Raw genomic sequence first — 14360 nt, 5'->3', positions numbered from 1 at the left:
TGATAGTGAGTTGGAAAAACGTGTTCACCTTTCATGACGTCTGATGGTTTGGGGATTAATTCCTTTGCAGAGCTCGTGCTTTCTCTGAGGAGGGGAAGTCAGATTTCGGCCAGAAAAGTTTTGGCAAGTACAACCTTCGCCGTTAGTACCTGTGAATTAAGGGGAAGATTTAAAGAATTAAGTCATAGTGGCTGTAAAGAACACAATCCTTGGTTTGACAGGCTGTTCCGTCAGAGCGGTGAGTTGCGGTTTGCAGGCTCCAAACCAATTACAAAAAGCGAGGACGGAGAGCCGAAGCCTTTTACCTGTCGCACTTGTCTCCTTGAGCTTTCCCTCAGCAGTCGATAACCTCTCTCGCCACACGCATCCCGGCGGTGACAGAAAACGCCGGTTCCTCGGGAGCCCGTGTGGAACCACCGGCACCGGGTCGCCGTTCGCGGTGCAGAGGGATGGAGCGGGTGCGGGTCGCGCTCTGCCGGCGGAGGTTGTGACACGCAGCCGGTCGGCGCTTTACCGAGCCCGGGCCCGGCCCCTTGCCCGCGGGCTCGGGGCTGCCGGCCCGGCCGGTACCGGCTCCGCGCTGCGCCGGCAGGGGGCGCCCCGGCCCCGGGGTGAGGCGGGACCGGCCGCGGCCTCTGCCCGGGTCCCGATGGCGACCTCGGGGCTGGGCTCCCGCTGGTGTTTTGTCGTGTGCGCCCGTCTGTGTGTGCGAAACCTCCCGGATGAGCGGCTGGCTTCGAGCGGGCTTCGGCACGAAGCTGCTTTTGGGGTGACGAGGGACCTGGTTTCCCTCAGGGTTCGGTGTGGCAAAACCGCTCGTGACCTTACGAAGTGATTTTTGGTGCGTCCTGATACTGGTCCCAGCTCAGCAACTCACTCGCCCAGAGCGAAACGGTTTCTGAGAGGTTAGGTGCCGGTAGCAGCGGTCGCCGTTGCCCCCGGTTGCAGCACAGGATGGTTCGTGCGTCTTTTTTCCTTGGTGAAACACCGTCTCCTGTTGCCCAACGCAAGGCCCCGGCCACTCACTGACAGCCGTAAGCTGGCACCCGATTGCGTGTTCTGCTTCTCTACCTGCTCTTTAGTTAATTCCCTAGCGTGGCAAAATAAGATTATGTAACGTAGGTGTGCTTGGGGTTGGATACTGCTGTTGGCAACGATGCTCCAGGCCTCTGGAACGGAGAGGTTTAATAACGCAGCTTGTGGCATTCCTCTCTTTCCTTTTTAAACACACCAGCCAAGTAACCTTGACAGGTATTTCTACCTCACCGCTGTGGTATCTGCATGGGCTCTTTATCTGGAGCAGCTGCAGTTACCTTCAGGTACTGCTCCACTACTGCAGCGTTAGGATTAATGAGTAGTTAGTAGGTGAGGCACTTTTGTCCACAGAAGTAAACACCACTTACTCTAAGAAATGGTGCAATACTAAGAACTCTTTTTCAAGAGCTACTCTTTTATTTTTTTTCTTTTTTCCCGCTGCCACCACTCTTTGACCATACTATTAGTTTACACAGCCTTTGGCTGCTTTTCTCCTCAGCGTTGCTCCTTTGAACCCAGTGTATCTACTGACTGCTCGGCCCCGTAGGGCGATGCCTTGCCAGTATAAGTTTAAAATTCCCATTGGCTTCGTAGTATATTTACAGGGAAGCAATACCAGAAACAAATAATTTGTTTTCACATTTAAAGGATGTGCATCTGAGAAGTGGACACGCATCGGGTGTTGTAACTACAGCAAGTGCTGCCAAACTGTTGGGGGGGGGGGGGATAAGATTCCCTTGGCAAAGAATATTAGCTGTCAAGTTTTAATCTAGCAGAACTTTGCCTCAGGAATATCCTGTTTGTGTTTGTTTTGGTAGTATTTTGTTATATGAAAATAAGTCAGAAGATAGAATTCAAGATTAGATCTGTTTTCTGCAGTACAGACATTTTTCTGCTATGGGCTCTATAGGTGGCTTGAAAGAGTAAGTAAATGGGACAAAGGTCGATTTAAGAGCTGCTGTTCTGTTCTTCCCCATCTTTCATGTTGAAGGAAGCCTCAAAAAATTGTGGAAATGGAGATACTTCCCTGTGAATTCCCTGTACTTTAAAAGCATATTTTTATGTATAGTTTTGACGCAGCAAAGCACAAAGTGAACAGATTTTATTTTTTTTTTTACTTCTTTCACTGGTATTGGGGGTCTACGTACCATGCAACGTGATAAATCAAATATAGGAAGTTATCACTAATAACCCAAACTCCTGTGGAGATGGTACAAAGGCTGTCCCGGGGGTGCAGGGTAAGGAGAACGCAGAGCTCTGAAAGGTGTCTGTTCCTTGTGCATTGATTGAAAAGCGCTAAACGTCTGTAACGTGCGATACGTTACACTTGAATTTGATCCGGGAGTGCTGCTTGTTAGTTCATAACCACATCCTGGGCTAACACACATCTCCAGCTTCAGAGTTTTATGTAGACCAGGAAATGGTTTTGTGTGTTTTGGGTTGGTTGGTTTGTTTTTTTTTTTCCTCTTTCCATAGATGCAGGTCAAGTTCAGGTGCTGTTATCCCACTGTGGGCAAGCATTGGAATGCACTCTCTCCCCGTGAATGAAAAGAGCAGCAAGAGATAGCTCCTTTTTTAAAATTAATGCTGAATTAAAGTCTTTAGGTCAAATTCAGCCCTTGGCCTTAAACTGCGGTTGCAGTTTGGTCTCCTGCGTCTGCATGTTTTTTGATGGACAACAAATGAAAACAATCTTGCACAAAGTCAAAGCCGTTTCCTATTCTGTCTCTTCAATACTACTTCATTTACCCTTCAAAATTATAAGTTTTGTTTTCTATTCAAGGGTTTGCTTTGTATTCACTTGCGAATTCTGCAGTTTGAAGAGAGGCTGGTATTTTATTTGAATAATCTCATGTCTTTCAGATTGAATAACATTTGTGTTTTGAGTAGATAAGATAACAGTTCCAGCAGCAATAAATTTCCTGTTGTCACACTTATCTTTTTTCCTTAAGCATTTCTAACTAAGCAGCTGGCCTTGTTAGGAGGTTTCAGTTAGCATTATCAATTAGTGGCTTTCCTTAACAGTGGGGTCTGTTAGCTTTGTTCATTACAAACATTTTTAAACATTTTTGATTAATTGGAGTGTTTTATGTCTGAGAACTGTCCCTCTGTGAGATGAAGTTAGTACTGATTTTTTTTTTTTTTTTTTTACAATTGTCTCTTTCTGCTTGTTTTTTTTTTTTTTTCTTTTTGGCTAAATGGTCTTCTGAATGTTTTATAAAGAGGATATTATTGTAGTCTCTCCTAAAGCATGTGCTGTGTTTCTGCTTCACTTCCTGAGAAACGAATGAAGGGAAGGAATAGTTTGAGTATAATCCTATTTATTACATAAAGCCATCATTTCTTTTTCTCTGAACTGGCTTTTTTCTTTCCCTTTTACTTCACTGCTGATTATGATATTGCGTTTGAAACAGTTCTTTCTGTTCCCAGAAACGGTTCAGTACATTAGTTTTAAACTAATACGTGACACATTTCTCAAAATCAAACTAGGTCTCATATTTGGAAGTGACTCAGGTTCTTTCAGTCTCATTCATATTGAACTGTTTTTGCACCTTTAAATGCGTAATACCACTTAAATGGCTTTTTAAACATTTTTCCCATTTCCTTCTTTTGTTGAGCAAGGGTGCCAGAAGGAAAAAGAAAATATCCTTGGGTGCAAGTCCTTGTTCTCACTCTTGCATCTCCATCTCCCCACACCACCAAGGGCTTTGAAGTGTCAAAGGCCAAGTTGCAGAGTTTAATAATTTATCTTACCTCTTATATTTCATTTTCCCAAGACAATTAAATGCTCACATAAATATTCTTAACGTGAATAGATCACTTTGAAAAAGAGAATTGTTATGTGAGTGCTAAATATTGCTCTCTTGGCTCAGATCTATGGTGAGCTTGTTGGATATTTGTTTCTTTCCAGAAATACGTCTTTGTCTGCTTTAAATTCATGGGCTCTGCCTTCTGCTGGCCAGGTCTCTGCTGGACGGCTGTGCTGAGGGTAGGTGAGGAGGACAGCTATGAAGTCAGCTTTAAAAGGGGCCCAAGCTGTGTTACAGCTTGGACCCTAAGACAACGTAGGGAGAAGAAACCATCTCCCTTACCCCTGGCACGTCCGGCTGGCCGAAGGGTAGCTCTCTGCCTCTTAGTATTGTTCCCCTGGTACAACTTTATGTAGATGGCTGGAAAGAGCAACTGTGACCAGTGTGCCCAGCGAGTGCAGCATGGGAAGTAGGCTGTAGGGAATGCTTCTCCATGCACATTTAGTCATTTTAGTGCAAACCCAACAAGAAAAAGGTGTTATCTGAATGTAGAACGCTGTACTAATTAAACATTCCCAAGATTTTAAACGCTTGAAGGTGTTGCTGACACCAAAACGAATAGCCAAGCTTTAAACATAAACCTGGTCTATCTGGCAGCACTGGCAGAATAGCTGTTGGCATGACATACTTTAAAAAAAAAAAAAAAAAGCTGCCACCTCCTTTTCCTCACTGATACCATAACGTTTCTCAAAACTGACTTTGATCTCCAGGCTGTTCTCTAAAGTACATGGACCTACAACAAGGAAGGGCTGGGAAATGCCATGTCTGGGCACATGCTGCATCTGCTCGAGGAGGCTGTGCTTGCAGGTTAAAATCTTGTTAGGGTAGACACAAGTTTGTCCTGGTGTGTAGTGAGCCCTGATAATAAACTTGGGCTCAGCCTGCTGCTAATTGCAAGCACGTTTCTTGCTGGAATATATCTGAAGTTACTGTGACAGTAAAAAAATAAAAATAATATAAAAGGAGAAAGGCAGTTGAAACAAATTACTTGTGTTCTTGGGAATCTTCTCCACCTAACTGAGGAGCAGACTTAATGTTCAGACCCCTGCAGCCGTACCCTTTTGCTACAACTGAATGAGAGAAAAGCTGCTCTCTTTCTTTGTAGCTGGGGGTCATGTGGTGGAAAAGTTGAGAAATGCGGTATAAAAGTCAGGAAAAAGAGGAAGAACCTCAAGGAGACTTGTCCTCATGAAGCTGACTCAGTTGCTGTCTGAATCATGTGCACCTCTCAGCATGGGTCTTGTCCCTGAACACAGCTGGAGCACTTGAAGATGTTCCTTCTGAATTTTACAGAGAAGTGGCCGTGGCCTATCAGCTGGTGACTTCTGAGCTGCCCTGCTGTAGGGGAGGCATGGCAACCAGCAGCGCTGTGTTAATTCTGGTGGCGAGGCTGGCTGATCTTTTCCAGCTCTTACATTTAGGCTTCTACAAGAGAAAAATTCCCCTATAAAAATTAAGGCAAGTGACAGCTAAGTCCACTCCAGAAGAGGTTTCTCAGCTCCTTAAAAAAAAAAAAAAAGGGAATAAGGGGGGGTAATAGATTGCCCTCTGTAGTTGATCCCATTCTGACAGTGCTCATTACATCAGATTTGAGCACTCACTCTACCATATGGAAAAAGGGGGGACTCTGTCTAGGACCACTGCTGGGGAAAGTCTCCAGTGATGTTTGTGTGTCTTGACCCCAGGCGATTCTTCCATTCTTCCTTTGTTAAACAAGTGATTTGTTGAATGTCAGTGACCCCTTAGTAAGTCTGGAGCTGCTGGGGCTGGGAGCGACACAGAATTGTCAATACTAATATCTGGTGGGGTTCACCATGGAACAATTTTTAACATTCAGGTCAAAGTCATCCCTAGGATTTACAATAGTGAGGCTGATTAGGTGAATTACAGAGTCATCAATGCGTGCTCACTGTTAATTTTTTTTTTTATTATTTTGTTTGGGAATAGCAGAAGCAAAGGAGCTGATGCCTTGGCTGGTTCTAGCATACCTCCTTCCTGACTCCCAGTACCGTGAACAGTAATAAAAATTCTAGAGAAATGTGACACAGAAAGAAAAACAGCTTTTAGAGAGATTAAAGGGAGCGAAGGGCAAGACCTATGAAGACACAAAAACCTGGGATGATGGTAAGCAAATGAGATCGCCATGTTTGCCCTGGTCTGTCATGGTGAGATTTGAATGGAAAACTCTCTTATTATTCTTTTGATGATCCCTTTCTTTTAATTAATGAAAAAGAATCAAGGTTCTCCCAGTCCTACAGGATCACTTTCGTGTTTCTTCGCAGACAGGTGTATGGCCTCATTCCTCTCCATCTCTAGTATCTCAGTTCCGCTAAGGCAGGATTCATCATCCAGTTTATCTAACGGCCGCTTCCACCCAGTGCTTTGGAAAGGAGCACAGCTTGGGTGTCTGCCTTCTGCAATCACTTCCTGTCTGTACAATACAAGTATTTCAGAATAAACATGCTGGGAAATATTTGCACCGTGTGCTATAAACAGGGTGCACGTTGTTTACCTGAAGCATATATCTGCCCTTCAATTGTGTAATAAAAATAGTCAAGAAAAGGGAAATTTAAATCTTGTAAAGTTTCATAGATAATTAATCAGCTGGTTTGACAAGAAACTTATTTTTCAGCGAATATGGTTGGGGTGGTTTCTGTAAATATAGTTATTTTCTATTTCAGGTTTCCTGCTTCATCCAGTAACGATGAATTGTGGCAGTTCTCTGCCTTCTTTACTACTGCTCTTCACAGCTGAGCTGCTGGAGCAAATACCCCTGGAAATCTCTCCATTCTGGCAGTATCCACCACAATGCATAGTTCCTCAGCTCACAGATGGAGTCTGATCTCACACTGTAAAATTTATATTTAGACATATATCATTTCCTACAGCTCGGTCAGGCTGGAGCTCAGGCCTGGTTCAGCGTGGCAGGCTGAAGGCTGGGGAGTGGGTTTGTATCGGCGCGTGGTGTGTCCCCTACGGGCATGGGGGTGTCTGCGTGGCTGCTGTGGTACCAGCCAGGGTCTTGCAGGTCAGTTGGCAGCGATGAGAAGCACGAGTGCTGTCTGAACGTGGCGTGTTTCACTCGGGCAATCTGACTTTCTTGGCTAGAAGGTACCCGTTCCTCTGCTGGAGAGGTGATTCTTCCTGTAGGCCACCAGGTGGGCAAACTTGCTTCCTTCTTGTTTGTTTTACCCCCATCTGTCCTATCTCCTCCTGTGATGTCAAGATCTAGGCCTAGGACCACCTTTTTTGTTTTCTGTTGGGATATCTGCAGGGGTGTGCCAGCCTGTGATGGAGCCAAAGAACGACTCTGAAGGAACTGACTCCCAAGTTCTCCACAAAACTCTCTGGCAAAGCTAAGAACTGTCATGCGAGCAGCAGGGCTTGCTGGTGCAGAAGCTAAGGACATCGGCTGGAGGCGTTGTGACTACGTGAGAGCACCAGAGGTGGGAAGAAAAATATTAGAGTGGGGCAGAAAAGCCAAGGGCAGTGTCCGAGTCTTGGGACACCTCCAGTGTGAGCTGAGTGCTGTGGCATTAGGTACTGCCTGGAGAGGGGTTTGGATTCATCGTCAAAGGCGGCATTTCTCATCGCTTGGGCCTTGCTTTATTCAAGGAAATGGAATTTTTAATGTCGCTTTGCAAATAAGTAGGATTTCCTTTAAGTAGTGAAAAGGCCCTCAGCTGGAACAATCCGCAAGACCTGCTTTTTCATCTAGTTGTCCTTGTTCAAGAGGGACTTGTATTAGTGAATTATTGTTCAGTCAAGGCCATCAGCCTCCTGCATACCAGGGCCCCTGGTTTCATCTGTTACCCCCTTAACGTCCCAGGCTGCCCTGGCCAGCGCGTGCTGCTGAGGCTGCCCTGGGAAATGGGCTGGGTGGCTCACGGGGCGCAGCCTTTGCAAGCGGCTGAGTAAATGTGTTGCAGGGAATGGCTTGGAGACTGAATGGGAGCTGACAGTTTCCTTGGCACCCGAACCAGAAAGAAATCCGTCGCTTTGTCTCTAGCTTAGCAGAACTAAAGGGCAGCAAGGCACAGAGTAGCTTTAAGTTGCAGGTACCAAACGTGCAGGGTGGGAACGAGCTCAGACTGTAGGCAGCTTTCTTCCACCAGATTTGAATCAAAATAGGCTGTTTCACAAGGAAGACCCACAAATCTTATCCTTCGAGCTGGAAATCACAAACCGACACCAGAGTTGTCTGTTTTGCCCCATGACAATGTGACTCTGGGCTCCAGTGAAATAAAATTTCCCCCCTTGGGGTAAGAGGGGGAGGGAAGAGGGCAGGATGGTGGGGGAAGCTTGAGCTATATCAGAGGACAGTGGGATCCTTCCTAACGTGGCATCTGCCAGGCTGTTGCTGAAGATACTGGCCCGTAAATTCTTTCCTGCATCATTTGTAGGACTGAGGTGCTTGAGGAGTGATAGATTAGGGGAGGAGAGGCTGAGTGGTATTAGAGATGTGCTCTAGGTTGTAGAGTAAGGTGGTGCAAAGTGATCTTTAACTTTACAGTGGCCTTCCTAAGTGGGGCCTGGCTGTCCTTGGGGTGCAGAGGGTTAAAGAGGCGGGGAAGGGGGGGCTGTGCAATGCTAAGGATTAAAGTTCGAAGTAGCCAGAGGTTCAGAGAGCTGGAGCCTCACTCCTGGAGTCTGTGGCTGCTCTCAGGCAGGGGACTGAAACAGAGCTGCGCTGCCTTTTCACACAGGGGAAATTTGTGCTTACCTGCTTACCGGAGGTGACAGCACCAAAAAAAAAAAAGCAAAGCAACAACGGAGGGAAGAGGATTCAGCAGAGCTGTTGTTCAGTTCCTCTCAAACTTCCCCTAAGTGAAGCTGTCTGGATTTTGTGCTGGTGTTGTGGTTGGCTGTTTGTCCTTGTACATTGGTAGCAAGGACAGCCCTCCCTGCCAGGTTCTGCAGTTTCCTCCTGGCCGGGCAAGGGGCAGCCACAGCTCGCTTGGCGGGTGGCACAGTTCAAAACTCTGGCGACGTTCTGAAAGGCAGGGAAGGCAACTGAGCACGTCATGCTGTGTACGGGGAAAGGAGGTTGGCTAGAAGAGGCAGAGGTTAAGAATGCAGCCCAGGGAACAGCAGGGGGAATGCTAAAATGTTTGTCCTGCACTCTGTAAATATAGCAGATATGCCCAGATTTCAAACCCGGTTTAGCAACGCTCGCATACGCGCAGTTTCACGGACAGCTTCTTTATTTCTGCATCGCCTGCAGGGACAGTAAAGTTGACGCTAAGCAGCAAACAGTGGGAGCCGTTCCAGTATCAATATGGATTTTGATGAGGGAGCAAGTTTGTTTGCTTGGCTGTAAAGGCCTTGGAATCCAGTAAGTGGTACACAGTGACCCCATCTCCCTACCAAACAAAATCTCTCTAACCAAACCCAGCCTTTGCAGTATGAGACAGGCTTTGCAGAGTCTCAGAAATCACGAGATTGTTTAAGTCTTGAGACTCCCAATGAAAAAAAAAAAAAAATAGTAATTGCCTTTTGGTTTTGGCAGTTTATGGCCAATCACGTTTCCAGGCTTTTCTCTACAACCAAAAGATGTGGAAATTGATCTTTTCCAAAAGAAAAAACAACAAAGAAAACCCACCTCACTGAATCCACGACTCTCCCAGTGCTTTGAGACTAAATATTGTGGAACTTATGGCAAAACTGGAGGCGCTACAAATCGTGCAAAAACAGTGTAGTGCTGATAGTATCTTCCCTGCAGTTTTACCCAGAGAAAACCAGCTGTTGGCACCATTAGTTGGGGATAACGGTGCTAAGCAAGGAGGTAGTAAACCTGTAGGATGTTGCAGCTTTGCTGTCGGAGAGGAAGCAGGATCGTGTGCTGTTCTTCAGTCTTCAGGAGCGGGCACCTTCCAGGCTGGCATTGCTCCCACCAGAGGCATTGCCTCTACCAAGGAACCCCCATTGCCAGGGAAAAGGCAATTTCTGTAGTTTCCCTGCCCCGCATTCTCCCTCTTCAATTACTCTGACTGTAGCAGTTTTTGCAAGCACGAGAGCTGATGTGGTAGCCCTGCTTACATCCCGTGATTTTCCTACAGCTGATGTGATGGAGGAGCCCTGGTGCACAGCAGAGCTGGTGTCCCGGCCCTGCAAAGTTCCTCTCGTGGTTCGAGGCGATGCCCCTGCTGTTCTGGGGACCCACCCACCTTGTCTCAGGTCTTGTGAGGGAGTTGAAATGCTCATTTTTGGCAGCCCACATTCTGAAAGTTTTAGCCTGGTGGCTTCTCCTGAAATGCTTGAGACAAAAATACATTTCCTGTTTAGAAAGAGAGTGAAGATAAGCCCTAAAGTGCAGCCGCCTGCTCTGGCTACCTCAAGTATAAACAGCCAGCACAGCCGGGCGCTGCTTTTGTTTGTTCTAGTGGCTTTTTCTCTTTAAAGGTGCATTAGGCAGAATTATACAAAGTTCATCTTCTGGCAGCATCCCTCCCAACTGGCACGAGAGGCTGTCAGCTTTTCAGGAAAGATCCTTCTAAAAGCCCCAAATCTTCACCATGAATTCCCACCTTTGTTCTCCAGACAACAGCACTAAGCGCCACCAAAGTGTATTTCTGCTTTGCATTTCTCCAACACTTTTCCACCTCGGTATCTGAGTGCTCTGTAAATAGTCACTCCTAACCTCCTTGGGTGGGGTGCTGAGGAAGGGTTTATTTTCTGCTCGCAGAGAGCGAAAGGTTTGCATTGTGAGTCAGCAGACAAGTCTGCAATCAAGTTCAGGACTTGTGTTTTCTGTAAATTAAGCACAGAATGGGTTTTAAAGCTACCTTTGGCCAGTCTGGGGCTGTGGTAGCTTCCAGAGTAAATCAGAGCAGCCGTGAAATCCCTCTGTGCAGCAAGATTAAGGTCTGTAGAGGAGATCGGGATTGTGCATTCTCTCTCTGCGTAGCTGTAGCAGAAGAGTCTGAGCCCAGGGTAAAGCTGAGATGGTCTCCTGCTCTCTGGCTCCTTGTTTTATTTGCTGCATGCGACGGTGCCTAACCCCTGTCAATATTCTAGCTGATACCATGAGCTCCACTTGGCCGGGTACATGAGATTTAGATAAGACCAGGGCAAATCTGCGCTGTGATCTAATCAGGCATGAGCAGCTGAGATGGCAGTTGACTCCGTATTTCCCCCTTTTGATAAATTAATCTCATTTTCAGATTCCCATGATGGCTCAATCCTGCAATGTTCTAAACCTTCTAGTCCTACTTCAACAAAATTATTAAATCCATTTATAAGCCCAGGGCTGGATCTACTGAAACCAGTAGCATAAACAACGTCAGGCTCTTATTGCCATGTTTAGGTATATGGTCGAAATTTTTGGAGCCGCTGATCCCACAAAAGATCCCACCGGGCCCTTGGCAGCGTGCTGCTGGGAGCTAGGGCTGGGATCCTCAGTAGCTGTCAGTGTGGAGCCCTGCAACAGCAAAGTGTATGATGTGCTCTGAAATCCTTGGTTGGTTGGCAGGTGAGTTACAGGAGCACATAAGAAGGCTCAGGAAACGCCTGGTCTTTTGGTCTTGCCCACTTGTGGGGAGTTGTTGTCTGGTAGATGCGAGGTCTGTAACGCTGCAGTGGAAGGCGGGAGGGCCTGAGCAGGGAGGAGTGGAAGCTCCACCAGTGTGTGGCTGTATTTTACTTCTCGTGGTGACATGTGCCTTCTTACCCTCTGGTAACGGTTACGAAATGATGGTGGAAGGCCTCGGCTGAGGCCCTGTGGGCAAGCACTGCTGTTTTGGAAATCGGCACTCAAATGATGCACGGATGCATGAGCTGGTGAGAGGGTGGAGGGGAAAAGCTGCCCCTGCAGCTGTCCCTGCTGTGTTGGGGACCATGAAACTCAAATTTGTGCTCACTCACAGCTATGCAAGTGCCATCCCTGATGCGCTGCCACCTCAGTCTCTCTTGTGTACGTCTCTGGCTGTAACTTCCAGTGCTTGCTCCTCCAGAAGGGAGTCATTTTTGCTCATTTTTATTTTCTTCTGCATCTACACAGGACTGGTACCTTGCTTAGGAAAAAACATGGCCTTGTCCCAAAGAATCATCATGAATGAGCAGGAGGCAGTAAATGTAAGCAGTGGCATTGTGGAGAGGAAGGGACAAAAGTTGTGCAAAAGAAAACCACATAGCTCAGGGTTCCCTCAGCACTCCTTGTACCAGGAACTAGTACAGGACGCAGAAGTTCAGCACGGAGCTATTCCTGTACAGCAGAAGGCAGGTGAGATGAAGGCGTGCTTTGAGCAAAGTGTAACAATGCCCTGCTGAAGGGGAGGAACTAGAGCTGTGTTTTACCTGCAAATGCTTTCCACTGAGGGGCAGAGTGTCTGGCTGGAATTAGAAGAGATTGTTGCAGTAAAGATACATCGCACCAACCGGAGCCTCTGTCAACAAGTTGCCAAGTGCTTGTCAGAGTGCGTAAATATTGTTATCACTGGTTGATTAAAGGGAAAATGAGGGGAGAGATGGGAAGGGTGAAATGTTTGAGTAGCACCTCACTTTTATGATGCCTCAATTTAAAGGGTCATAGGTACTAGGAATATAAGCAAAGTATGAATGAACTAGTATTTGATGGAGCAGAGTTATCAGTTGTCCTAATCCACTCTTAGCCATAGTTAAACCCACTTTCTGTCTGGTAAATCAAGAAAATGCCATCTGCCTGTTAATAAGTTCCCCTGCCTCTGGTCTGGACCACTTCTGAGCAACCCCCATCTGTCTCCAGGAGATACAGCTCTTTCGTACGGGTACAGAACTGTAAACGTTCATCTAGCTCATGACTCTTGAGAGCAACAAATGAGACTTTCTACGCCCTGTCTCCTGTTAGTACAGATGATACGTGGAGCTGCTGTTTTCCTCTCTGAGTCGCAAAGCTTCGCAGAACTCCCGGCCCGTTGAAACAGTGCCAGCACGCTGTGGCCTTCAGAGAAACGAGCAGAGCCTCCTCGTAGTGACAGCCCAGGAGCACCCACCACCACAGCCTGCAATTTCTGTGTTAAAACTGACTGCCTGCGCCTGAACCGAGATCACACAGTGAGTCAGAACCAGGAATAGATTGGAAACTCAAGTTCATGCTGCTAGTCTAACCACTGAGCCCTGCAAAGGCGAGCTCCTCGAGCTCAGTGCAGGCACAGCATTTGGGAATCCACCTAGCGAGGGTCATACGCTCCAGTGCAAAAGAGGGAAGAAAAAAAAGAAAAAGCAGCACTAACAGGTATTTAATCGCTTGTGAACTTCCCTGACTAGAAATCAGGAGCAGTTCTCCCCACCCAAATTTGGACTCTGGCGCTTTACCAACTTAGGTCATAGCCTAGCTCTTCAGCATTTTTTGTTGGGTTTGTTTTGAGGTTTTTTTAGTGAGTTCCTAGTTGCATCTGGAGTCCAGTAAAATTTTTCAGGAAACAGCAGTGTCATTTCTCCTTGTCAGCCACCCCAGTGAGGGAGTTCTCATCAGTTCAAGTGACAACAAATGCAGGTGCTTCTCTGCTTTTCCTATGTAGGGTGAGTCGTTCAGCAAACTTTGGGAGGGAACAGCTGCTCACAGTGAAAACAAGACTATCCTGCTGATCCAAGCTGAAATGTGACATGGAAATGGGATTTTTGACCTTGAGCGGTACAAAGGTGCTCAAAGGAGGGACCCTGTGAAGATTAAAAATAATTAGATCGTTTTAACGCTTCGGCAACTAGTAGAGCTGGATCAATACATTGCAAAACAGAGGGCCAGATCTTTAAATAGTACAAACCGGTACAAGCCTTTTGATGACCTGTTGGCTGAAGAACTGGCCCAAGCTTTTGCAAATATTAATTTAAGAACAGCTGGTTTTGTCGACTGCATTCTTGTCTCGTTTTTCCTATCCTCTGCTCATGAGTGTTCACACAAAGAATGGTATTTGTTGATGCAGATGTTTAAGGGAGGCTGTTACTTTCTGAGGCTTCTTGAGGGCTGGATGGATGAATAAAAGCATTCAATTTTTTCTTAGCTCAGGGTTCTGTTCAGCTATTGTTAGAGCAGTTAGATACCACTCTAATGTCTAGATCTCTCTCTATAAGCACATATAGTCTGTCTCCCTCACATGCACGCACGCCATGTGATTTTAAGCAGTCATCTACCATGAATAATGTCCAGGGGCCAGGTCACAAGCTTCCCATAGCATGGAATCCATTTACATACAATCCACGCAATTACAAGGCATGAATAGATTAGTAAAACCAAACAAAACAAGAAACTCTTCATACTGTGAGTAATTCTCGAGCAGAAAGAAGGAAGGGGGGGGGAGTAAAAAAAAAAAAAAGAAAAAGAAAAACAAAACCAAAAAGCAGGGCTTTTTTAAAAAAAAGCGAGTTACTCTCCTTGAACGCCTGGTTCCCTCTGAGTGACCGACCCGGGAGGGGGGCGGCCGCGGTGAGGGGCTGGGGCGAGCGGTGGCCGCTCGGCGGGCCAGGGGCTGCCGTCCCCGGCGGGGGGGCGGCCCGGGGCGGCCCCGCTCCGCCCGCGGCAGCGCATGCTCCCTGCCGGGC

Source organism: Athene noctua, chromosome 23 (genome assembly GCF_965140245.1).
Source record: "Athene noctua chromosome 23, bAthNoc1.hap1.1, whole genome shotgun sequence".
Lineage (NCBI taxonomy): Eukaryota > Metazoa > Chordata > Aves > Strigiformes > Strigidae > Athene > Athene noctua.
The sequence above is the reverse complement of the archived record's forward strand: the minus strand, read 5'-3'. Positions refer to the sequence as shown.